Source organism: Coenobita brevimanus, chromosome 40 (genome assembly GCF_032717465.1).
Source record: "Coenobita brevimanus isolate Jiangsu-jjx chromosome 40, ASM3271746v2, whole genome shotgun sequence".
Taxonomy (NCBI): Eukaryota; Metazoa; Arthropoda; class Malacostraca; order Decapoda; family Coenobitidae; genus Coenobita; species Coenobita brevimanus.
In genome coordinates, this window is record NC_136993.1 from 47751253 (window position 1) to 47778844 (window position 27592).

Here is a 27592-nt window from a genome sequence, read left to right on the forward strand (position 1 = left end):
CTCCTACAGACCAGCTCCACCTTGGCAATTCCATAATTGAATACGTCACCACGCACAAGTACCTCGGAGTCATCTTCAACTCCAAACTTTCATTTAACCAAGAAGTTAACCACCTCCGAGAACAAACGAAGCTCCGCCTTAATGCACTGAGGTCCTTGGCAGGAAAGGGGAGAGGAGCAACTTACAAAGTCCTCCGCCTCTTTTATATACAGACCATCAGAGCCTTGGTTGACTATGTAGCCCCAGCACTCCCTACTATTAACTCTCCGCTGCTTGACAAACTGGAGGTCATCCAAAACCATGATATGCAGATTATGACTGGAGCCCCCAAGTGGACACGCCTTTGCAACCTCTGCTTGGAGTGTAACCTGGAGTCACTACACCTCCACATAGGGGCTAGAGTGGCTGGTCTCGCAGCCAAGTTAGCCCACAACGCCTCTTCCCTCCCACTCCTGCCCCAATTCGTAGCAGCAGTTAATCTCCACCCTGACCTACTGTCACACAGCTGGGTTCACAGCGCCATGCATCCTATTCATGAGTACAACCTGGCTGATTACATCGTGCAGGTCTCTACTGCACATGGAGCCACCTACCAGGCTCAGCCTCCTTGGAGCCCCCCTCTGCTAAATCTCATCATGCCCCGCTCTCCACCCAAGACCCAAACCCCCACCCAACTGATACGTCAAGAGGGGCTCAGACGAATCGCCACCCTTGCAGTCCCCGACTCGGCCACATACTACACTGACGGCTCGGTTACGACTTCAAAGGCCGGAACAGCCTTTGTGTGTGGGGATCGTTTCCATGGCTTGCGCATCACAGATGGGGCCTCCACCCTTCAAGCTGAGCTGGCAGCTATCTCTGCTGCCCTCTCTGACGTCCTAGAGCACGCCCCTACATCCCCCACCATCATACACACAGACTCAGCTTCAGCCATCCGCACGCTTCAACGATCCACTCACAATGACAACATTAAACTTATATATGACATTTTCAACACTGCCATCGCAATCTGCAATGCAGGGGGATTGATCACCATCAATTGGATTACAATCCATGTCGGCATTGTCGGGAAAGAAAAGGCTGACCATACAGCGAAGACCGCCCTTGATAGACTCAATATTGACCTTGAAATACCAACCACCTTAAGCCAGGTCAAAGGCTCCATCAAACATAAGGCAACTGCTTTTACTAAAGCAGATCACCATCATCATGTACAATTGGGTTCCCTCTCTGCCAGATGGTATGCTGTGGCCACACAAGATAAGTCCCTGCCGATTAACACCAGGTATGACACAAAAACACTTAATCGCCTGTACCACCTTGGTCATGGTTATAAGTGTTTTTCTGAGATTGCGGATGAGGATGCAGACCCTGATTCTGAGTGCCAGCACTGCAAGATAACCACCCCCTTCCCCTTCCTGCACTACTTCCTCAGATGTCCAGCCACCTCCCGGATCAGGAAAAGATACCCCCTTCCCAATCCTGATATACCCTGAACCCATGCAGCTGCCAGACCAACAATTACCCTCCGACATGCTGCAGCCTATGTTGTAGCCACGACTTCCCTCCCTGTTCTAACTCAAGTTGTGCTTTCTGCTCCCCCTCCCACCTAGCGTGTATGCCTATGGTGTGCCTGTGTTGTTTTATATATACATATATATATATATATACATGTGTGTGTGTTTGTATGTATATATGTGTGTGTGTTTGTATGTATATATGTGTATGTACATATGGATATGTGTACATGTATATATGTATAAATGTGTGTGTGTTTGTGTGTATCTCTCTACTTTAACTTCAATCAACAAAACAGCCGAGGGGCTGCTAAGACTGCCTCTACCACTTACATATTAACGCCTGACCTCACTGACTGGGCTAACTTACGGCCCAGCACCTTCTACAAGAACGAAGGGGGAATCTTTACCATACCATACCATACCAACGTGGCAGCATCTGGACTGACTCTGTTGGATACATTTATATGAAGCTACAAAATGTGGTGAATGTTGTTGGCATATCCGATAGAGCCAGGATTCTGGGAGCTTGAATAATGAGTAAATGGAAGCGTAACCCATTGGATTGGGCAAATTTGGGCTGTCTGGACATTGCTACTCTTCACCCTGCCCTAGGTTGGGAAAGGAGGCCCGGATGATGATGACGATGATGATTAATACTACTTATTCAGTCTGACCCTCTAGAGTGTGCTAATGGTTAACATTGCCATCTCGATCAATGACAGTAGCAAAATTTTAGATCTGCTCTGAACTTAACGAGTTTTCTTGGGTCTTTTTGATGATGGGGACTTCCAAACTGAAGGCCTAGAGACAGAGATCCATGAGTCATCACCAGGAATTATTGATCTGAGAAAGTCTGCATCAGATTCTGCACAACAAAGCATTTCAGTGGATGTGATCAGCCGGTACCCTTTGTGCTCAGGCGTCAGCAGTCGTGGCACAAGCTTTAATGTCTCGTGCCGAAATCATCAGTTAAAATTGCTTGATGTGACCGAAATGAAATTTCGGCTTCATCTCATAATTCTCTACCTTCATACTTATGTCCGATTGACCCAAATCACGCACCCTTTCAAATGTCTTGCCATTTCTGCTTGTTAAGGGTACCACTGGACGTTCCTCACTTTACTCAATGTCCTTCCTTCTTAGAAATGGCAATACGAACAAAAGCTATTTTTCAGCATTTTCTATGTTTCAAAAATTGTTTTGCCTAATATCTGGCAAATATGGTGCACACTCGTTGCTTCTTTCTTTCATAGCAAAAGCCACACTGGAAAGACAGTAACTTAAATGGCAGCACACACACATCCGCGGAAAGAGTGTACGAAAATTATAGTCACAGATGTGTAAGAGCAAGTTAAAGCTGCATAACATGACTCAGAACTTCTTTGTACATGAAATTAAAACCAGTTTCGATGCTTTGTGGACACGCCTCTTCCCCTGACTGTGGCTTGGATCTGCCTAATGAATAAATTTCCCTGAAGCTAACTAATGTAAAACAGCTACTGTAGGGCTTGAATAATTAAGTTACCATTACTGATGACATATAGTTATGAAAATATTATGTTTAATCCAGGCAAGTAAGTCCTGCGGTTATGGTATTTGATGGAACCCCGGATCAAGAAGCTCTTCCAGCCTGGGTGTGGGGGGACAGATGGACCACCTGCCGATCTGTCATCTTCGTCCTTGACACCAACACAAACAACACCAACGAGGCATTCAGGTATTATGTGTGTACAGAATGGAAGGAATTATATAAGTTATTCTGTTTAACTAGAAAGCCTGGGAAATATGTTGTAGAAACCTGTGATATATGATTCTCATATCATCCTCTACCAGTCCACAAACCACCTCGTTTTTACTTACCGGATTTCCTAACATTTGCTTTACTTCTGTCACTCAGCTCTCTGCTTTAACCTGGTCTAAAACTACTATCTCGCCGTCTTTATTACTAAGCTATGTCAAAAGACTAACAACAGATTATGATAGCAGTCACATACAAATGCCCTGGAACAGATATAAATTCGTATTATGAGCGTAGTTCAAATTAAATACGGAAATTAAGTTGCAAAGCTTTTTTTCAGTCCACTTTACAGTTTGACGTATATTTTCCATAAAGAATTTTCTGCAATCTCTGCACCATCCTGATCTTTCCCACCTCTTCGTGAGGTAAAATAGATCCCGGAAACACATAAAGATAAAGTATGAAAGGGAACGAACAATCAATAGCATGCATAGTGAAATGGGTCATACAGTTATTCACTGTATTATGAGACGAAATATATTTGTTAAGCGCTTGACAAGAAACGATAAATTCAGAATCGAAAGTTCCGATACCCAGTACCAATGTATTCGCTGGAGTAGATTCCACAATCGATTCCTCAAAGTAAGCAAATACTGTCGGTTATACGAGGCAGAGTAACTCGATGAATGCGATTTCTGATAGCACTGTGGGAGACTGAAAACACAAATAATTATTTAATGCATAGCTATAATAAACTTGTATTTTTAAAATTGTTTACAGAAATATATTTATGTATAATTGTATTTTTCTTCTATAAATATACCTTCATTGTATAATTCTCATTTAACTATGTCCCTTTTACAGCTGAAAGATAAACTAACGGGAGTCATGTTTATGCTTTTTGGAATCGATTATTATATCACGCCTGATGTGCAAGGCAGGGGCACTTCCGCTGAGGCCAACTCCGAATTGCTGGAATTGCCCACACCTGAATGAGTGGCCATTTCTCACCACTTACTCTACGTATCCAGCAACACGTGACATGAGTCAGTGGCAGTATTTGAAAACTCCTGCTCTCAAGCTACTGGCCGAATTGCCATAGGAGAATCGGTTCTCAAGTTTTAGAGTCGATTCTGTGGTATCTATCTCTCCAGAATCATTGGCATCGATTCAGGGATCTGTTCCTGTTCATCCTTAATATCTGTATACAATTCATCACCAACTGCTTTGTGTCAATTAAAGAGCTTCATCACAAAGTGACCTCTGTCATTCATATATTTTCGGATAATATAATCCTTCTTTTGTATAACACATTATTCCCAATTTTTGCTCTTTCATGTTCATTCTTATTCCCTTAATAGATACCAGATCTAATATCATCGTTTCCGCCATTCAGTCTATTTGAAGAAGCTGGAATGTGGAAGAAAGCAGACACGCATGTTGTGGTAGTAGGTGGCAGGAAAGGCATGGAGTTGGTTCTTCTACACCCTCTCCTGCGCAACAGTCTTCATGCTGTGTACTTCGCCATTGCACCGCTGATATCCAACTTTAAATTCCGTGGGCTCAACATCGTCAGAAAAAGTTAGGTACAGGGCCTTATGGTTGTAGGTTTTGAAGGACCTGAAGCACCACTGCAATTTATTTTGCACGTATAACAAACCACCAGAAGAGGATAAGGTATTTTTGCTGGATATTCTTGCTATTGTTATGTGGGTGCACTCTTAGCCCTTAATTAATCACCAAAGTGAATAAGGTAAAGCTTACAAGAAAACTACCTTTACTGTACACAATAACATACACAACCAAAGAAGAAACCAGGGTTCGTTTTACAAAAGGAAGATTCATATAGGCCTCAGAATACAAATATAAAACAAGTTATTTCTTACCTAATCAGAATGCAGTAGAGGTTAAGTACTCACAAAGCTCGAGAAAACGTGGAGACTTCAGTGAAATAATCCAGATATAAATCACACACTAGTGTAAATGAAGGAGTGAACCTAAACTGGGAAATGGTGCACAAACAGTGTGTTTTGTAATCACAGTCAAGTATTGAGTAGTGTTGGGGAAAAATGCAACACAATGTGACAAAAGTGTAACATGACAGTAAATGAGGCAAAATGTGTACAAAAATGTGTGTACAAGAAATCAGACAAAAATGTGTACAGGGATGTGTGTACAAAATGAGGCAACAAAATGTGTACAGGGATGTGTGTACAAAATGAGGCAACAAAATGTGTAAAGGGATGTGTGTACAAAATGAGACAACAAAATGTGTACAGGGATGTGTGTACAAAATGAGGCAACAAAATGTGTACAGGGATGTGTGTACAAAATGAGACAACAAAATGTGTAAAGGGATGTGTGTACGAAATGAAAAAAAAAATGTGTAAAGGGATGTGTGTACAAAATGAGACAAAAAAATGTGTCTTTTCACATTTTCCTTGGGCTTATAAAGCAGACTTACTCCGCCTCTCTCAGTGAATTAACCATTGGCTGTCTTATGGGATATCTACAGTACAGCCACTTACCAAGTACAGAGGCACCTGCTATGAAGGGGAGCCAAAGGCGAAGGTACACAAATTACACAAGACCACTGACGTGCCGTTAAGAAAGCATAGCAAACGTTATTTAGACTTCTATTGGCAAATACTCTCTTTTAGCTCCTCTCACATTATAAATTACACCCACAGTTCAAGGACAAGAGGGATTTTCTGCATAATTTCTGAGAAAAACATCTGGTGTGTTATCAGTCCAGTGACAGCTAAGTAAACGCAGCTGGGGATGAGGGTTACTCCTTACAGCCCGCAAAACTGATAAAGAAAAAATTTATCTTCTTGATGGCTCGCCTGTCTCCTTACGTTGTCACTTATTCTCTATTTCACCCATTTGCTATTGGGGTAACTACGCCAGTGACACCTCCCTTCCTGAGAAAAGAAATTTCCCAAGGGTTATTTCACCCATTTGCTATTGGGGTAACTACGCCAGTGACACCTCCCTTCCTGAGAAAAGAAATTTCCCAAGGGGAAATTTCTGGATACTGTACAATCTAAGTTCTGGACAGGTAATCTGCTAAAACATTACTGACACCTTTTACATGTCTTACATCAAGGGAGTATTCTTGCAAAAATAGGGCCCAGTCGGTCAATCTAAGATTATTGTCATTATATCGGGACAAAAATTTCAGAGGGTGGTGATCAGTGTACACTACATCACCTGACCCTGGACCAACATACACAGAGAAGTGATGAAGGGAAAGTATGAGTGCAAGGAGTTCTTTCTCAATAGTTGATTAATTTCTCTGGGTCTCATTGAATTTTTTGCTTAAACAGGACACAGGGATCTCAATTATCCTGAAGCAAAACTGCGCCAGCCCCTAGGCCACTGGCATCAACAGCTAATTTAAAGGGTTTATCAAAACTGGGAGCTTGTAGCACTGGGTGACTTGACAGGATGGCTTTGACTTTACAATAGGTTTCCTCACATTCTGGCTTCCACTCATACTTGACTCCTTTTCTTAATAAATCAGTGAAGGGAGCTACAAGATCAGCGAAGTTCAGAACAAAACGTATGTAGTACCCTACCATACCCAAGAATCGCTGCAACTCTCTCTTATTTTTGGGTTGGGAGGATTTGACAATGGCCTGAACTTTAACATCAGGTGGACTTGCTTGGCCTAAACCGACCACATAACCTAGGTACTGGACTCGAGCCCTCACAATTTCACATTTAGTTAAATTAAGCACTAAATTAGCAGAGGACAGTCTCTGCAGCAAGGCATCTGGTTGGCTCAAGTGTTGTTCCTAGGTGTTGCTAAAAATAACATCATCAATATACTGTAAGTAACATAATCATCCAAGTCCTTGGTGAGATCATTCGTCAGCCTTTGGAAGATTGCAGGAGCATTCTCCATACCATAGGGCATGACCTTACATTTATAAGTATTGCCACAAACCACAAAACTGGAATTTTCTTGGGCCCTTTCTGTGAGTGGTACTTGCCAATAACCCTGCATCAAATCTAAATTTGTGATAAACTTAGCACTGCCTATCACGTCCACATAATCATCTACTCTAGGAAGTGGGTATCAGTCTTGGTAAGGGAGTTGACTTGACGATCATCAATACAAAAGTGATGTGACACATCGGGTTTTGGAACCACTATGACTTGGAAGCACTCTTACAGGAACTTTGTAGCTTCTTGTAGTGTGTTTTGTAGATCAGTTATACATATATTAGACTCGTGGACGAGTGGTTGTTATACGTGAGTAGTTTTGTAAATAGATAATCTTAATTCCCATTGTCATGCAATGACAGAAGCAAAGATGAGTATGGGACTATTTTTATTCGTCTTGGAAATATTAACAAAGTCTCTCACACACGAGTGAAGTATAGAGTCCCGCGAGCTACCTCTCTCTCTCTCTCTCTCTCTCTCTCTCTTTTCCACCCTCTCGCCTGTGTTGCTAGCCTCCTCCTCCCTACTACCTGCTGGTTCTATGGCCTGTCTCCTTCTGAGCTCAAACACCTACATTCTCGTGTAGCAGGGGTCGTGTCACGTGTGCTCTACTGTCGTGGAAGCTTCTAGAATATTGTATGTCTGTATATATGTACTGCTTCCAGTGCATGATCAACATTCCTTCACTTAAAGAGTTGCAAGCTAATATCCCATTCCCACACCTTGTCTGGTGCTCTGTCTATCTATCTATCTATCTATCCATCATGCTTTCTGTTATGATTTGTATTTATAATATGGTGTCCTGACATCGCTCGGTCACACAGCTGGCGGTCCTCCGACAGCAATCATCTTTGACATATGCTAATCTATTAATATATAATATTCTTCTTCACTCTTAATACATAATATTGATTATAATATTGTATAGATATAATATTGCAATGATCTAGGAATATTACATTCTAAACAAGTTGTATACAAGTGAATAAATGCACTATTAGTTAAATTGATTGTATAACATATTGTAAAATGTGTATGAATAACAGACATACGCATATAATTGTGCAATGGTAATACTGCTAGGTCATTACATTACATATGGAGTTATCCCTTTAGTAATGCCTAATATTTCACCTAACTTGTGTGATGATTCTGGTAATACAGAATTGTAGTAACATTGTATGAATTATTACATAATATTGTAGTAACATTGTAGTAATGCATAACTGTAACATTGTATGAGCTGTTACATAAAATTGTGGTAACATTGTGATAATGCATAACTGTAACATTGCATGAATTGTTACATAATATTGTGGTAATGCATAATTGTAACATTGTATGAAATGTTACATAATATTGTGGTAATGCATAACTGTAACATTGTATGAATTGTTACATAATATTGTGGTAATGCATAACTGTAATATTGTATGAATTGATACATATCGTTTGTAGTTACATAATTGTAGCATGTGTAACATAATGCAATCATTTGTCGTTAAATAATTGTTACATATCGTTTGTAGTTACATAATTGTAGCAAGTGTAACATAATGCAATCGTTTGTTGTTACATAATTGTTACATATTGTTTGTAGTTACATAATTGTAATAATTGCAGTCATGACATCACTAATCCGGTCATGCTGCGTCGATGATAGTGATGATGTGCCATGCCACTAGCTCGTGGAGGATACTAATTTACTTTTTGTTTCACTTATAGGAGTTTATGTGGTATTTTGGCATTTGTAGTAACACACCTATTTTCTTTTGTTTGTTATGTGATCTTACTGTATTTCTTTTTTTTAATGGATTTTCTATAGTTTGTTTTTCTTCGTTTGTCTACGCTTTTTCGGTGTTGGTCGAGGTTGCATAATTGCTGGGTAATTCCCTTGGTACCTTTTTTTAAGATTTAGTTTTATATTGCAATGATATTAATGAAAATGATATTATATAGTCCTATATTTTGTTATTTTATATAAAAAATATATAAACACTATATACAGTATTAATAATATACACTGACTTGTTGTTCATTTGTACCTATCGTGGGCAATATATGTGTCAGCACTGTGTGGAAATCTTTGTCTTCACGATTGTGTGGAAGATGTTGTTCATTCTTGATAACGTCATTTGTGTTGGCCATTTTTTTTCCTGTTTTCCTTATAACTTAATTTGTCTGTTTCCACTTTGTAGCTTTAATTAATAAATGTTTAATACAGTTCTTTTAATTGCTCACTGAGTAACTGTGATAGTACATTTTCTGTATTGCTTTGTGGATGTAATAATGTATAGATGTATGTATGAAGCACATATTTTATGTAGGTATAAATGGTAACACTCGTTGGAAGTACACCAATGCTATAATAGATGAATGAATATATACAGTGTCGAATATATATTTATTGTTGGTGCAAGTATTTAATGATTGAATTATGAAGATAATTGAAGTAGGTATATGTATTTAAGTTGTAACCATACAACACGTTTTATATGTTTATGCAGAAGTTTTTTGTCTATCACTGTGTTTTGTATAAATGAAGTAACTATGTAACTCACTAGTTTTTACCGTGGTGGGAATGGTGTGAGTGGTGTTGCACGTGGTGATAGCGTTGTCCTTCACGGGTTGATTGACGTGTTGTGCGGTGTCAGACACACGTTGATAGGCATGGCATTGTCTCAACAAACACGTATGGTGACGTCGACTTCCCACACTGGTAGCTGTGGTTAGTAAATGAGTAGCAACGAGTAACTTGAGTGAAGATGAGTGAGTAAGATGAGTTGTGAATATGGGCTTGGTATTTGCTTCGTCGTCTTGACATTCTCGCACTTCTGCGTCAGCGGTGGAAGTTGGGTGTAGGTAGCAGAGAGAGTAAATAAGAAGAGGGGTCTAACTAGACTTACTTAGTATAGTAAGTCTCTGTATAATAAATACGCTGCTCAACTTAGACTTTCTCTGAAGATAATAAATCAAGATCAACTCCCTGTTTTCATCTTTAACTCCTCCTGCTCTTTAATTACCAAAATAACTTTAACCAAAACTCAAGACTCACCCATTACAAGAATTAAGAGTTACATATATATAAATGTTGGCTACAAAGGTGAGGTCAGGTGGTTGCGAGTTGTGAGTCGTGTCTCGCTCTTCGTTTGTTTGTTTTGTTTTTCTTTCTCACTGTATTCTCGATCCTTTTTTCTTGTGATTTACTTGTTGTGGGATGAAGACTGTCGCTACTTGTAGGTGCATGTAGAAACTTATAGAGATGCCTTGTAGACTTGTTACTTGTAGTTGATCGTAGATGGTTGTAATTCATTGCTTTGTCGTAGAAATTGGAAGATTGTATCAATATTTTGTTAACTACTGGCAAGGCATCATGTGACCTCTTCACCTCTACATCAGCGTGATGATCAGGGAGACGGAGTGGGGGTTGGAGAGAATTGTTAGGAGCTAGTTGTGAGATGTTGGTTGTATGAGGTATTGTTTGTATTCAGTCTTCATAATGTAGACTCAACTGTACACTCGTAGACTCGTAAGCTCGTACGCTTGTAGACTCAAAGGCTCGTAGACTCATAGACTCATAGACTCATAGGCTTGTAGGCTCGTAGGCTTGTAGACTCGTAGGCTCGTAGGCTTGTAGGCTCGTAGGCTTGTAGACTCGTAAGCTTGTAGGCTCATAGGCTTGAAGGCTCATAGGCTTGTAGACTTGTAGCTTGTATTTTCTAGGAATTCACTGTAGAACTGAAGCTAATCTTGGTTAGAGTCTCTCCTGTTTTTGTAGACATTCACTGTAGATTCGTAGACGAGGTTCGTACGTTCGGTGCTGCCACATCTTACAAGAACTTTGTATCTTCTTGTAGTGTGTTTTGTAGATCAGTTATACATATATTAGACTCGTGGATGAGCGGTTGTTATACGTGAGTAGTTTTGTAAGTAGATAATCTTAATTCCCATTGTCATGCAATGACAGGAGAGATAAAGATGAGTATGGGACTATCTTTATTTGTCTTGGAAATATTAACAAAGTCTCTCACACAGGAGTGAAGTATAGAGTCCCGTGAGCTACCTCCCTGTCTCACTGTCTCTCTCTCTCTCTCTCCCTTCCACCCTCTCGCCCATTTTGCTAACCTCCTTCTCCCTACTACCTGCCGGTTCTATGGCCTATCTCCTTCTGAGCTCAGTCACCTACAGTCTTGTGTAGCAGGGGTCGTGTCACGTGTGCTCTACTGTTGTGGAAGCTCCTAAAATACTGTATGTCTGTGTGTATGCACTGCTTCCGGTGCACGATCAACATTCCTTCACTTAACGAGTTGCAAGCTAATATCCCGTTCCCACACCTTGTCTGGTGCTCTGTCTATCTATCTATCCATCATACTTTGTTATGATTTGTATTTATAATATGGAGTCCTGACAACACCACTCACTTTGACAGGACTCGATTAACCCCTGCTGCAACATGTAGTTCAGTTCCTCTTGAATGATGGTCTGCTTCTGAGGACTAGCCCAGTAGGGGGACTGCTTTACAGGGCTGGCACCTCCAGCGTCCACGTCGTGTTGTGCCACTTCCGTCCGTCCTGGGGTGTCCCAAAAGACATCAGGGAACTTCCTGAGAAGGGCAACAAGCTCTGCACACTGCTCTGCAGTCAAGTGGGAGAGCTTATCAGTCAGTGTACTCCAAGCATCCTGGTTTTCTCTCCAACTGGTCATCTGGTCCAAAGACAATGGGCAGCCCTCGTCATCCGCCAACTCGACAGTCATGCAGCACTAGGGGGGTCCATGTCTCGCCTGTGGTACTCCTTCAACATATTTATATGGCACAATCTTCATTCCTTCCTCCGGTCTGGGGTTAAAATGACATAATTGACTTCACCTACCCTCTTCTCTACTACATAAGGGCCTGCAAAACTTGCCTGCAGAGGCTGACCATGAACGGGAAGCAAGACAAGATCTTGGTTGTCTGGGTGAAACACTCTGTTCTTAGCTTTCTTAGAATGGTCATACCACCTCTTCATCTTCTCCGAAGAGGACTCCAAGTGTGTCCTGGCTACTTCCATACTATAGGCCAGTCTTTCTTTAACCCGTACAGCATCGCGGTGGTATATATACCACCTGAGCTCCCAGTGACTGGAGCGTCGCGGTGGTATATATACCACCTCATATTCGCGCACTTGTAGTAAGTCTTTACATGTGACAGTGTGAACGTGACCTTTTATGAACACCATTGTTTCATTCCACTGTCTCACTGTACAACCTGACCCCTCCAGGCCTCCCTTACCCCCTCTGTGGCCTACCTAGTCCATCACTCTGAACTGAGCTTTTACGCTGTCAAGATGTTTCAAGCTCGTCGTTCCGGTCTCTCCCAAGAAGAAAAAGACAAAGCTCTAGACGATACTGTATCGTCTAAGATGAGTGAAAGTGTGGTATATGCTGCTAGCGATGCATCATTAGTGGATAGTGATAGTGAGGATGAGTATTTACGTTGTCATGTTTATCATTATTATTTATCACAATAAGTACATTTTTTGAATAGTATACTGTACTTCAAGCTTTTTGGTTGTTTATGTAAGCATTGAATACGAAAATGTAAGCCTAGAATTGTCATAACTGCATTTTTATTTTCCCCCACCAAATATACTGTACGTAAAATCTCTGAAGTCTACGGGATGGGGATGAAAAGTAAGCATTCTTATATACGAAAAAAAAAAGTGTTTCCTTGTGGATTTGAGTGACTTGATCTGTGAAACTCATGTTTTCTTTTTTTTTTACCTATTTATTAGTATTCCTTTTTTCCAAATACCTTACTTTTCTGTTACAGTAACTTTTCTCTAATTTCTATACCTTTCATCTGCATTTTATGTTACATTTTTATGCCTACAATATATAATATATCAAGAAATGTATATTTTGTGAATAGTTTAGTCTATTGTAAGTATTTTGGTATCTTAGACATGTGTAGTAAATGGATAAGGCTTACGAAAATCGTTGTTGACTAGCCGCGACCGAATTACGTTAAGGGCTGTAAAACTCTATGGGGGGAAAACGTAATTTTCGGCAATGCCCGACATGGAAAAAAAAAAAAACAATCTTCGAGTTGAAAACGAACGTTTTCATGAATGAAACTCATGTTTTTTCAGCATTTCTGAGCCATCTAGCCAATAAAATTTTTTTCCATAGTCCCGACGCTGGGCGTGTACATATAAGCCAAATCGGCCGACGCTGTACGTGTTAAATTTTGACACAGTCTAGCAAGTTAATTTGGTCATCATCTTTGACCCATTGTTCTTTGAGGAGTTTAAGAAGACATCAAACTTCATGGCCAAAGATTAACTGAAATGGGAAGTAGCCCAAAGACGCACTCGGTGCCTCTCTGGTTGCAAAAAAGTAGGAAAGACAAACACTTGTCCCATTCCTTTTCATCAACACATAGTTTTCTGAGCATACTCTTCAAAGTTTGGTGATACCTCTCTAATGCACCCTGTGTCTGAAGATGATATGCTGAGGAAGTGATCTGTTAGATTCCTAACTCCTTAAGAGTTTGTCTGAACAGTTTCAAATTAAAATTACTGCCTTGATCCGACTGAACTTCCCTAGGGAGACCAAAACGGGTAAAGAAGGTCAGCATCTCCTTTACAACCAATTTAGCTGAAATATTTCTGTGTTGAAAATTATGAGTTTCTATGGTATAACAGAAAAGTTTGCAAATATTATTCGAAGCCTGCATGAAGGTACTTTTTGTAAGGTAACGGTGGGTGGTTCTTTGAGTGATCCATTTGAAGTTAGGTCACGAGTGATTCAAGAAGGAATTCTTTCGCCTTTGCTGTTTGTTTTGGTTATGGATTATGTTATGAGAAAGGTTGTAAGGAGAACAGGTGCAGGAATTAACTGGAAAGAAAATAAGAACCTGATGGATTTGGATTATGCTGATGATATAGTGCTGATTTCTGAAAGTATTTACGAGATCAGTCTGATTAGCTAGTCAGGTTAGGTGTGAGTAAGGGGATGGATCTATTATGATGTGGCAGGGGTAAACCAGCTCTGCTGTCGGGCCCTGCTGTGGATGTCACTGATTGCACTGCGCATTTGACCCATGTGTGGTGTGGTGTGGTGAGGATCTGTCCGTTCTCCCTTTTGAGACTAAGATGCGAATGACTGTGTTTGAATGGATGAGTAAATGGGGAGTGTGTCGTCCTGTCTCGGCTACCTCCCTTTCCATGGGGAAAGCAGCCTAGGTATATAGATAGATAAATAGATTTACGAGATGCAGAGGGTGCTTGATTGTCTGGTGGAGGAAGGAGAAAAAGTGGGATTGGTAATAAATTGTGGAAAGACTGAAATTATTAATATGAACATGAAGACCCAAATCGATTGTGTAATTGGGAATAATGTGGTGAAGAATGTAGAAAACTTTAAATATCTGGGAACGATTGTATCATCTAATGGATCATTAAACAATGAAATTGAGGAGAGGATTAGACAGGCTTGGCGAGCTGTTGGAATGTTGAAATCTGTTTGGAATAATAATATGCTTTCGGTACATACTAAAGTGAAATATTTCAAGTCCATGGTTAGACCAATTTTAATTTATGGTCATGAGTCGTGGTACAGTACAATTGCAACAGATCAGAAAGTATTAGGATTTGAGAATAAAATACTGAGAAGGATTCCTGGGGTAAAGTGGCAAGACAGAGTTACAAATGAAAGAGTAAGGGATATTACGAGACTGGAGCCAGTTAAAGAATATGTGAGACTGTCTCGCTGGAAGTGGCTGGGGCACATATACAAAAAGGAAGGCAGTTTAATACAGGATGTGCCAGAGTGGACTGCTAGAGGAAGAAGAGGTAGGCCGAGGGAAACCTGGTTGACGACAATGAAAAAGAAGCAGGAGAGAAGTGTTGGTGGGACCTGAAGGAAATGGCAAGAGACAAATATTTGTGGAGAGAGTTCATCGAGGCCCTATGCATCCCGTGTGGTGCCACAGGAAATGATTGATTGATTGATTTCTCAAGGGAATGGCTTCAGGATATCTAGTGGGCATGTCAAACATTGTGAGGATGTACTGGTGACCTGAGGAGGTTTTAGGCAAAGGGCCAACAATGTCCACAACGACTCTAGTGAATGGGGCCTCAAATACAGGTAGAGGAATCAAAGGAGCTGCAGGGATGGGCTTATTGCTCTCACCGACTAGCTGACAGGTGTGACATGACCTACAGAACCGGAAGACATCTTGACGGATTCCAGGCCAGTGAAATTGCAGCCAGATGCGGGAGAGAGTCTTCCTCACCCCCAAGTGACCTGCTTAGGAAGAGTCATGAGCAATGGACATAATTTTTTGCCTATAGGGTCTAGGAACCACCACCTGATGTACAGTCTCCCACTCGTTATCATGAGCAACACTAGGAGCCCTCCAACTTCTCATTGACATGTTATTGGGCCTTAAATAATAAAACTCTGTCAGTTCAGACTCACATTCATCTTCCCCAACTGCTCAGTTATTTAAAGTGGCAATCTCTGGATCAGAGGTTGGCATATCAGCTAACTTTGCACTTGCATCAGTCTGGGGAGAATCATCAACTTTTGAGTCATTTAACTGGACAAAAAAGGTATCACCAAGCCCAATATCATCATCGGCATTGCCAGTGGCACTACTGTCAACATTCTCATGGTTGGCTTTTGCCGTCATAGCTGTAGTTATAGCACATGCAGGCAACAATTTAGGACATGTATCTTCCAACTCTTTAGTCCTATTCTCACTCAGGGTAGTTTTTAACACGCAGGGAATAATACTCACCTATCCTCCCACCAAGTCCTTACCCAGAAGGAAAGTGACACATTGTACAGGAAGCTGGTCAACAACACCCACATGCACTGAACTAGTAACTAACTCTGACTGGAGCTTCACCTCTACTAGGGGAACAGATACCAACTCAGCTATACCCTGCAACAAGACACATTCATTAGGGTCGCTACATCAACAATCCCCTTCAACATTAATGACTGTGAAGCTTCTGTGTCTCTAAGTATAGTGACTTCCTTACCATCTTTTCCATCAACTGAAACTAACCCCTCAGAAATAAAGTTAGCAAATAAATGACCTGGGGAGGAGTTACTTTGATTACTGCTTGGGGGAGGACACTCTGATGGAGTCTTATTACCACTCTCACATGAACCTGACAGCTGCACTGCCCAAGTCTTATTAGTGTCTAACAATGGCTCTACAGGAGTCTGTCAATCCTCCACTGACAGTTCCACTCTGGCCTTATGAACAATATGCACGTGCTGAGGTTGTGTCTGACTACCGCTAACAATATCTGTGGGTGGATGCTCTCTGTTGGTGTCATAAGATCCCCAATAGTTTAACAAAATAATAGGTTTTACAGAGGAACTTTTCCCTCGTTTTTTCCAGCACCAATCCTCCAAGTGCCCCGTCTTCTGGCAATACTGGCAAAACTTGACACTTTTTCTTGACCCTCTGGCAACACTGTACTCACTTACTTTCGTAGAACTAACATGCTGTGGGGTTGCATTGTTCCCACTAGTGTCGCTTGACATTAACCCGTCACGTCCCGAGGTTTTCCGCACCTCCGACATCCCCCAATCCCGAGGTATTTTCGAAATTTTTTTTTTTGGCTAAAACCTTTGCTTTTGGTGAGAAACATCGAAAATTCATAGAGAAATCGCTCACCTGAGGTTTAAAATACTCAATCCAGGTAGGAGGTCCTCCTTACCTGACTGGGTTTTCTAACATGCTGGCACCAAAGAAAACGAGTTCTATGGGAGGGTAACTATTTTATCCACTCATAAACACTATTTATTTATTTACTTGGTACAAATTTATATGTAGTACAAGAGTATATTGGTTTTCAAACAGTAATATAGGCATTATAAGCATTGTTTCACTCACTAACTCATCACCATTCATGACCTTTTTTCTCACATTACCTGATCATCATTTCTGACTGTTTCTTCCTCTAATGCTATGTAAACACTGTCCTCCACATTGTCATCGATTGGGGAATCACTCTGGCCCTGAATATCTTTACTGGCCAGGTCACTGATAACAGGTGAGACAATGGCATGAGGGGGGGAGGGGGGAGGTTATGCAGTGTAAGGCATTGTCCCTCCTTGGCATCTTGTAGAGGAATAAAGGAAGGTGTCCCGTGTATACGTACGAAAAATCAAGCACGAAAATTGAAATTGTGCAAATTAGGGACCTTGCAATTGCACGACGTACCCGTACGTCGCCGGGACTGGCAAATTTAAATCGTTGCAACGTACCCATACGTCGATGGGACGGGGCGGGTTAACTTGCCTTTACTAGAAGAAGGGTTCACAAAAACTAGTTAGTTCACTCTCCTACCCTTAACCTCTTAAGTCCTAATCACATCAATTGATGCGATTTGAGTTTTATGCCAAAATGTCTAATCGCATCAATTGAATGCGGCCTGTAAAAAACAGCGGAGCACTTGCTCTACCCCAATTATGATGTACATGGCTTCAGGCCAATGAGAACTCGCCCCTGATGTTGCGTGAGGGGGGATCGGACCAACCCGGGTGGTGGGGTGGCACCCCCCTCTCGACCGCCTCCATGCCACCATCTATTACACTCCCTCATGCCCTCCTTGTCCCCCATCACTGTCCTACCACTCCATGCAACTGCATCTCTCCTCCCACAGCAACCTGCATCCCTTCCCACCCTCTCTTGCCCCTCCTCCCTCCCTGCTAGCCTCGTCCCCCCTACCCAAACCCCACCCCATCTCTCCCTCCTTGTCTCTCACCACTTTTCCAACCCCCAACAGGTCCCCAAGTGTCAGGCCTGATGAACGTACCTGTTTCATGTTATTTCTACTTCTTCCCAAATTTTTACACCTCACTCTGTTCATTTCTCACTTCGTACCTACCAGTTTCTGTACATACGTAGTTGGAGAATGCTGTATATTGTACTACATACGACAAGTCTTTTTTTTTTTTTTTTTTATTCTCCCTACCTGCCCAGATTAGCACCTCTGAGTAGTGTCCGTCTGTGTTAGTTTTCGAAAGACTATGAGGCCTTGTAGGGCCGCTCCCCGCACCTGTTTCATCTCCCCACACATACAGACACACCTGTTTTCATGGCTGGTGTGATAAATTCCAATGAAATGGAGAGTTTCCAGAAGAGAATTTGTTGCTGAAACGGTATTGATAAGTGCGGTGAAGTGTAATGATAGCGATAATTGTAATGGTGTGATAAATGTGTAACGAGAAGTTGGGAGAGTAAAATGAGAAATCGGAAACAAATGATTGCTTCATGATTTTCCTTTCTTATGCATGCATTTATAGCATTATTCAACTTTAGTTTGATCTCCTTGATGGTTATAAATATTAAATGCATCTGTGTTAGTTTTGGAGTGATTATGAGGCCTTGTAGGGCTACTCCCCACACCTGTTTTATCTTCCCACACCTACATACACACCTGTTTTTATGGCTGGTATGACAAATCCCATTGAAATGGAGGGTTTCCACAAGAGAATTTGATTGTTGCCAAAAATTTTCTCCCCAAGCACCACCAAGTAGGCCTACTCCCCACACTAGTTATCTCCCCACACCGACATACACACCTGTTTTCATGGTAGATGTTACAGAACACAATGAAGTGCTTTCTTTTCATGCTAAAAGCTGGTTATTTCCAATCTCCGTACTTATAGGCCTACTCTCCACAGCCTACTTTATCTGCCCACAGTCTAGTAATCTCCTCCACACCTACATACACCTGTTTTCATGTTTGGTGTGACAAAACAATTTTAAATGACCTGTTTCAATAAGAAAAATAGGTAGTTATCAAAATTTTCATGTTTTTGATTGTTTTCGAGGGGTAACTATCATAAACTTTTTTTGAACTTTCACGCGTGATTGTGCGGTAACCATTAGGCCTACGGGGGTGCGGATTGCTTTGTCAGGTGTGTAAATTCTTCCTCTTTAGCCAGAACACAGTCAATTTGCCCTTGGTGAAAGTAGCCAAAACACCCCCGAACTGCAGTTGTTGGAGGTACCCTGCGTGAAACAACTGCGGTCTTAAGTGGGAGGTGGTGACTCAATCGGTAGAGAGTTGGCCTGCAGTCCTGACGGACCCGGGTTCAAATCCCGCTGAGGCAGGGAACAGTTTTAATTATTTGAATTTCATAAAATCAGACTTTACTAATCTACCAGAAGGCCCCCCGAGATGTCGTAAAAATACCCCCACTAATACCAATACACCAGTCCTGTATGAGACAGCCCTAGCATGTATTCAGTATAGACGGTGGGTGTTAGCGCCGAAGTGGTGACATGTAGGGGTGTGCAGTACGTAGGAGGACTGCTGGGCCTTGAAAGCAGGCTGTGAAGCCTATGCCCAGAGTCGGTAACATAAAAAAAAAATAAAAATAAAAATAACTGAGGCGTACGTTCATGCTTATGAATTATACTATAGTTATCTGCTACAACAGCAGCATCAGCTAGGATATCTAAATCTTTCTCCACTAAGTATGTAGCCACATCCCTATCTATCTTACCAGTGAAAAAGTTCTCCAAGATCATTAATTCTTTAAGTTTACAGAAATCATCAACTTTCTTACAATGCAACCGTTGATCAAATAAGTCTGTGAGTACTCTAGCATATTCCACATGAGTCTGATCTTTCTGTTTAAAGGTGGATCTAAATTTAAGCCAATATGCCTCTGGCACGAGTTAATATGCATTGAGAATGGCATCTTTTAAACAATCATAGTTAGTACTTTGATTAACATATAAAGAAATATAAGCCTCTTGAGCCTTTCCTTTCAAAACACTCTGCAGCAGTACTATCCAAGTTTCTTTTGGCCACGAGAGACGACCTGCCACCTTTTCAAACATATGGAAATATTAGTGACATCTTGCTCATTAAAGGGAGGTATTAGCTTAATGTTCCTAGCAACATCAAAAGATTCCTTGGCAGATGAACTACTGGCTCTAAGTAAACTATCTGAGTGCTTCAGTCTGAATTCGTGATCTATTTCCTTTTGTCTCATTTGAGCCTGTAATTCTATTTCCTTCATTTTAGCATTCCATTCTTGTTCTCTCATTTTGGCTTGCACTTCTAGTTCCCTCAGCATAATTTTGGCTAACTCAAGTTGCACTTTGTCACCAGTATCATGAGCAGAAAAATCAATAGGGCCAGGTATCTCCGATGCCAAAGGCTCAGGGTCAACACCTTGTGCAATATCAAATGGCTAAGAACTAGCTATGGAGGACTCGCTATGCTCAAACATGGTGTTCAATACTAAATCAAGTAACTTAGTGACTGAGGCAGGAAATCTCAACTGTAAGGCCTGGGCAAGCAATATCAGCTCGTGTTTTATGAGTGTTTTCACTCTTGTTGGGGAAGGCTTAAAATCCAAAAATGCTTTCACATCACTATCACTCATTAGGGCCATATTTACTGATTATAGTTAAGTATTGGTAAGAGTAAGCACTGTGTATCCGGCCAAGGTTGCCAATATTATGTCACAGAGCTCTCCTGGCCAGGAGGTAGCAAATTGTTATTGGGGTGTATAATATGGTGCACTCTTAGCCTTTAATTAATCACCAAAAGGGATGAGGCAGAGCTTACAAGAAAACTAACTTAACTTTACTGTACACTTAACATACGCACCCAAAGAAGAAACCAGGGTTCGTTTTACAAGAGGAGGATTCATATAGGCCTCAGAGTACAAATATAAAACAAGTTATTTCTTACCTAACCAGAACACACTCAGTGGAGGCTAAGTACTCACAAAGCTCAAGGAAACGTGGAGACTTCAGTGAAATAATCCAGATATAAATCACACACTAAGATAATGGAGAAGTGAACCAAAACTGAGAAATGATGCACAAACAGTGTTTTTTGTAATCAAAGTCACGTATTGAGTAGTGTTGGGGAAAAGTGCAACACAATGTGACAAAAATGTAACGTGAGAGCAAATGAGACAAAATGTGTACAAAAATGTGTGTACAAGAAATGAGACAAAAATGTCTACAGGGATGTGTGTACAAAATGAGACAAAAAAGGTGTACAGGGATGTGTGTACAAATGACACAAAAAAGTGTACAGGGATGTGTGTACAAAATGAGAAAAAGAGTGCCTCTTCACATTTTTCTTGAGCTTATAAAGCAAACTTACTCCACCTCTCTCAGCTAATTAACCTTAGGCTTTCTTATGGAATATTTACAGCCACTCACCAAGTACAGAGGCACCTGCTATGAAAGGGAGCCAGTGGCGACGTTACACAAATTACACAAGACCACTGACGTGCCATTAAGAAGGCAGAGCAAACGTTATTTAGGCTTCTATTGGCAAATACTCTCTTTTATCTCCTCCCACACTATAAATTACACCCACAGTTCAAGGACAAGAGGGATTTTCTGTATAATTTCTGAAAAAACGTCTGGTGTGTTATCAGTCCAGTGACTGCTAAGTAAACACAGCTGGGGACGAGGGTTACCCTTTAGAGCCCGTAAAACTGATAAGTAAAAGAATTTATCTTCTTGATGGATTGCCTGTCTCCTTATGTTATCACTTTTTTTTTCTATTTCACCCATTCACTACTGGGGTAACTACGCCAGTTACACTATTAACAGACAATTATATTCAGCAAAAGACAACTTCTCATGGTAAACAGTAATTAACCCGCAGCATCCTGTCGACGTTCTTTAACATCCACACGTTTTGTCACTGCCAATCCCGTCGACGTACATAAACGCGAATCAATTGCAAGGTCCCTAATTTGCGCAATTTTCGATTTTTGCAAGTGATTTTTGGTACATATACACGTGACACCTTCCTCTACAAGATACCAGGCAGGGACAATGCCTTACCGAGCATGACCTCCTCCTCCCCCCTGCCCGCCATTGTCTCAGCAATTCACATGTTATCAGTGACCTGGCCAGTAAAGCCATGTCATGCCACGGTACGAAATTCAGGGCCAGAGTGATTCCCCAATCAATGACAATGTAGAGGACAAATTTTACATAGCATTAGAGGAAGAAACAGTTAGAAATGATGATCAGGTAATGTGGCAAAAAAAGGTCAGGTATGGTGATGAGTTAGTGAGTGAAACAATGCTTATAATGCCTAAAATACTGCTTGAAAACCAATATACTCTCGTAGTACATATAAATTCGTACGAAGTAAATAAATAAATACCGTTTATGAGTGGTGTGAAATAGTTATCCTCCCATACAACTCGTTTTCTTTGGTGCCAGCCTGTTAGAAAACTCTGTAAGGTAAGGAGGTACTCCTACCTGTATCGAGTATTTTAAACCTCAGGTGAGCGATTTCTCTATGAATTTTCGATGTTTCTCACCAAAAGCAGAGGTTTGAGCCAAAAAAAAAAATTTCCAAAAATGGTCGGGATTGGGGGGAGTCAGTGGTGGAAAAGTGGTCGGGATGGGGCTGGTTAAAGGTTATATTTATATTCACTGTAAAAATGTAGGCCAAAAATCCTCCGGAAATATCATGAGTAAAGTGCAAAATACATTCACTGGCAGAAGGTGTTGATGCCCTCTTTGTTGAAACCGCCATGCCCTCTCGCGCCATGCTTTTCATAACGGCCCAAGTGCCATAGCTTTTACTATCGAACAATCTGCAGAGAATTACTGGTAAGGAAGAGGACCTAAAGAAAGATATACGCTGTTGAGAATACTAAAGCAGGAAGAGTAGCAACGTTCAAATTTCTCATTTTAATAGTTTTCGGATCCAATTTTGCGGCCACAATGAACTTTAATGAAAGGCAGTACCTCTGGGTATATTTATTTATTTTTGGTCCATGGAATAAAAAATCCATTGGAATTGTCAGTAACATTTCGTTTTGTTGGCTTTCGTGAAAGGTGATTAGGTTCGTTAGGTCTCAAATAAAATTCAGTTGTTGCATTACAGAATTTGCCGGTCCCAATTTGGTTATAACACTATTCGGTTCCCTTGCATGTGTCAGTAATATAGCGTGTATATTAGTGGTCCCGTTAACATCACGAGAATCGCCGTGAATGAAAATGCCTCTCATAATATCAGACGAATCTCTTTGCTACAGCTGCTGGAATTGGGTGGTGCAATTCAGGTGGTCCGTTATTTTGGTGTGGGGCAGGACTGCATATCATCACGAAATCAAATTATTAGCGAGAATAGGATATACGAAAAAAATTGTACTTCATTGAACTCTGATTTTCACTGTCATACACAGAGAAGTGAAAAAAAAAAGGAAACTTAAACGATTCCTGGCAGAAACTCAGTGTGCCTGCGATTACAACATTCGATCACTTCCAGTACTTTTTTATGGTCGTGTGGTCTTTGTGAACAAGGCAATTGTTCTTTATATATGTTCTTTAATATAGTTTCTTTTCTTTGTCTTTTCACACACCATCCAATTTTCTACCTTAGTCAGAGTAACTGCATTGACAACTACATCCGATAGACCACTCCAAGTGTTCACAATCTTGTTGTAGAATGCATATTTTAACTTAATTTTCCAATTTGTTTGCATAACTGATCCTTGCTGTTTTCTGCGTGTCCCATATTTCTTCATTCATGCCTAGGGCCAACATCATCTTGGTGGGAACTCACCACCACCATCACTATTTATTCATTTATTTTTTTTGTTTTTATGTGTCCGACTCTGGGCATAGGCCACTATTATCTCTTAGAGAGAGTTGCACCAGCAAATCAAAGACCCAATAACACCCAGCAGATCACTCCATTGCCATAGTGGTGATCCTGACCACTGGTGTCAGGACTCCATATTATAAAAATACAACTCAAAGATAGATAGATAGATAGATAAAAGCACCAAGCCAGAGTGTGAGATTGGAAGTGTTTCAGAGAGAATCAACCAAAAAGGAAACGAGCTTGCAACTCTTAAGTGAAGGAAAGCTAGAAGTGCACCAGAAGCAGTACATACACTCAGATATGCAGAGTTCTAGAAGATTCCACGACAGTATAGCCCATGAGACATGACCCCCGCTAAACGAGAATGTAGGAATCAGAGATCAGAAAGGGGCTAGCCATGGAACAGACAGGTAGTGGGGAGAGCAAATAAGAAGAGGGGTTTGACGAGACTTAGTAAATTAAATCCCTGTGTAATACTTACGCTGCTCAACTTAGACTTTCTTTGAAGATAATAAATCAAGATCAACTCCCTGTATTCATCTTTAACTCCTCCTGCTTTTCGACTAGCATAATAACTTTCACCAAAACTCAGGACTTACATATTACAAGACCAAAGAGTCACATATAATAGAAGGTGGCAGCAAAAGTACGAACCTCATCTACGAACCTACACTGAATTTCTACAAAAGCAGGCGAGACTCTAACCAAGATTAGCTTCAGTTCTACAGTGAATTTCTAAAAAAAACAGGCGAGACTGTAACCAACATCAGCTTCAGTTCTACAGTTGATTCTACACCATCAGGAAACTACAATTGTACGATCAAGTAACGACAAACGAGTATACAGCAAGAAGAACGAGTTTACAAGTTTACGAGTTTAGGCTACGAGTCTATGAGTTTACGAGTCTGCAAGTCCACGAGTCTACGAGTTTACGAGTGTACAGTTGAGTCTACATTATCAAGATAGAAAACAAACAATACCTCTTAAAACCAACAACTCACAACCAGCTCCTGACAGTATTCTCTCCAACCCCCTCTCTATCTCCCCGATCATCATGCTGATGTAGGTGTTAAGAGGTCACACGACACCTTTCCAGTAGTTTAACAAAATATTGATACAAGCAGTCTTCCAATTTCTATGACGAAGCAACAAACTACAACCATCTACGATCAACTACAAGTGATAAGTCTACGAGTCGTCTCTATAATCTAATACACGCACCTAGAAGTAGCAACATTCTTCATCCCACAACGAGTAAATCACAAGAAAAAAGGAGTGAGAATACATCGAGAAAGAAAAACAAACAAGCAAACGAAGAGCGAGAGTTAACTCACAACCCACAACTTCATCCCCCCACCTGACCCCACCCTTCTCTCCAACCTACCCACCACCTCCACCACCACCACAATGCTGAGCCAGGGGTGACGACGGCAGCAAAAACCTGATCCCTCACTCACCTCTCACCTTACTCATCGTTACTCAACATTACTCATCGTTACTCATTTACTCACCACAGCTACCAGAGTGTGAGAAATCGACGTTGCCAGCGTTTTGCTGAGAAGTTAAGGACATCCCACGCCATGTCAATTAACTCATCACCTAGACGATCACCGACACCATTCACACCGCGGTCAAAATTAGTGAGTTACATAGTTACTTCATTTATACAATACACAGTGATAGACAACATCTTCTGCACAAACATATAAAACGTGCTGTACAGTTAAAACTTACGTACACATACCTACTTCAGTTATCTGCATAATTCAGTCACTAAATACTTGCACCAGCAATTGATATTCTACACTGTATATATTCATTCATTTATTATAGCATTTATTTACTAGCAACGAGTGTTACCATTTATACCTACATAAAATATGTGTTTCATACATTCAGCTACCTAGTGGAAACAGAGAAACTAAGTTACAAGGAAAACCAGGAAAAAAAAATGGCCAACACAAATAGCGTTAGCAAGAATGAACAATATCCTCCACACAATCGTGAAGACAAAGATTTCCACACAGTGCTGACACATATATTGCCTATGATAAATACAAATGAACAACCAGTGAATGTATACAGTATAGTTAATGTTGTGTATAGTGTATATATATTTTTTATATAAAATAACAAATTATGAGGCAATATAATATCATTTTCAGTAATATCTGTACAATATAAACTAAGCCTTAAATAAAGGGTCCCAGGGGAATTAACCAGCATTCATGCAACCTTGGACAACAATGAAAATGCGTAGACAAACGAAGAAAAACAAACTATAGAAAATCAACAGGTAAAGAAAAAATTACAGTAAGATCACATAACAATGAAAATAGGTGTGTTACTACAAATGCCAAAATACAACTTAAACTCCTTCTATAAGTGAAAAAAAAAAGCAAATTATTGTTCTCCACGAGCAAGTGGCAAGGCACATCATCTATTATCGACCGCAGCATGACCGGATTAACGATGTCAGGATTGCAGTTACTACAATATTACTGCAATTACTACAGTTATGTAACGAGAAACGATTGCATTATGTTACAGTTGTTGCAATTATGTAACTACAAACGATATGTAACAATTACAATACCATTATGTACAATACTTTTTTATGTAACAATACAATTATGTAACATTTCATACAGTGTTACAGTTATGTATTACCACAATGTTCCTACAATATTACTACAGTGTTACTAGAATTATGTTACAGATGCTCTACTAAAAATAATTTCATCCATACTAAATGCTCTCAACTCTCCAACTCGAATTCTTTCCCGCTCCTTCTGGCATCTTACCAAAAATCTTTCTAACAACTTTACCTCATCATCCTTTCCTCCTCTTTTCTACTCTGATGGTTCTGTAGCTATTTCTTCTACTGATAAAGCAGATCTCTTCGCACAGACTTTCTCCTCCAATTCTACCTTAGACGATTCCGGTGCTGTTCCTCCATCACTTCCCCCCTCTGACTTCCTCATGGCTGACATTAAAATTTCTTCAGTTGATGTATTTTCTGCCATCACTGGCCTCAGTACTAACAAGGCATATGGGCCTGATGAGGTCCCTCCTGTTGTTCTCAAGAACTGTGCTTCTGTGCTTACACCCTGCCTAGGCAAACTCTTTCGTCTTTGTCTGTCAACTTGTACCTTTCCTTCTTGCTGGAAGTTTGTTCTCATTCAGCCAGTCCCAAAGAAGGGTGACCACTCCCAACCCTCCAACTATCGTCCAATTGCTTTAACGTCCTGTATTTCAAAAGTTTTCGAGTCAATTCTTAATAGAAAAATTTTAAGGCATCTTTCCTATCACAACTTTCCGATCGTCAGTATGGGTTTCGTCAGGGACGCTCCACTGGCGATCTTCTCACCTACCTTTCAGACTCCTGGTCATCCTCCTTTCGGGACTTTGGCGAAAGCTTTGCCATTGCACTTGACATCTCAAAGGCTTTCGATCGAGTCTGGCATAAATCTTTAATTTCCAAACTGCCCTCCTACGGTTTCTATCCTTCTATCTGTGCCTTCATCGCTAGCTTCCTTTCTGGTCGTTCTATAGCCGCTGTTGTAGACGGCCATCGTTCTTCTCCTAGATCTATCAACAGTGGTGTTCCTCAGGGCTCTGTCCTATCACCAACTCTCTTCCTTTTATTCATCAATGATCTTCTAAGCTGTACATCTAACCCTATCCACTCATACGCTGATGACTCCACCCTTCACCTTTCCATTCGGTTCCCGCAACGCCCATCTGAACAGTTACTT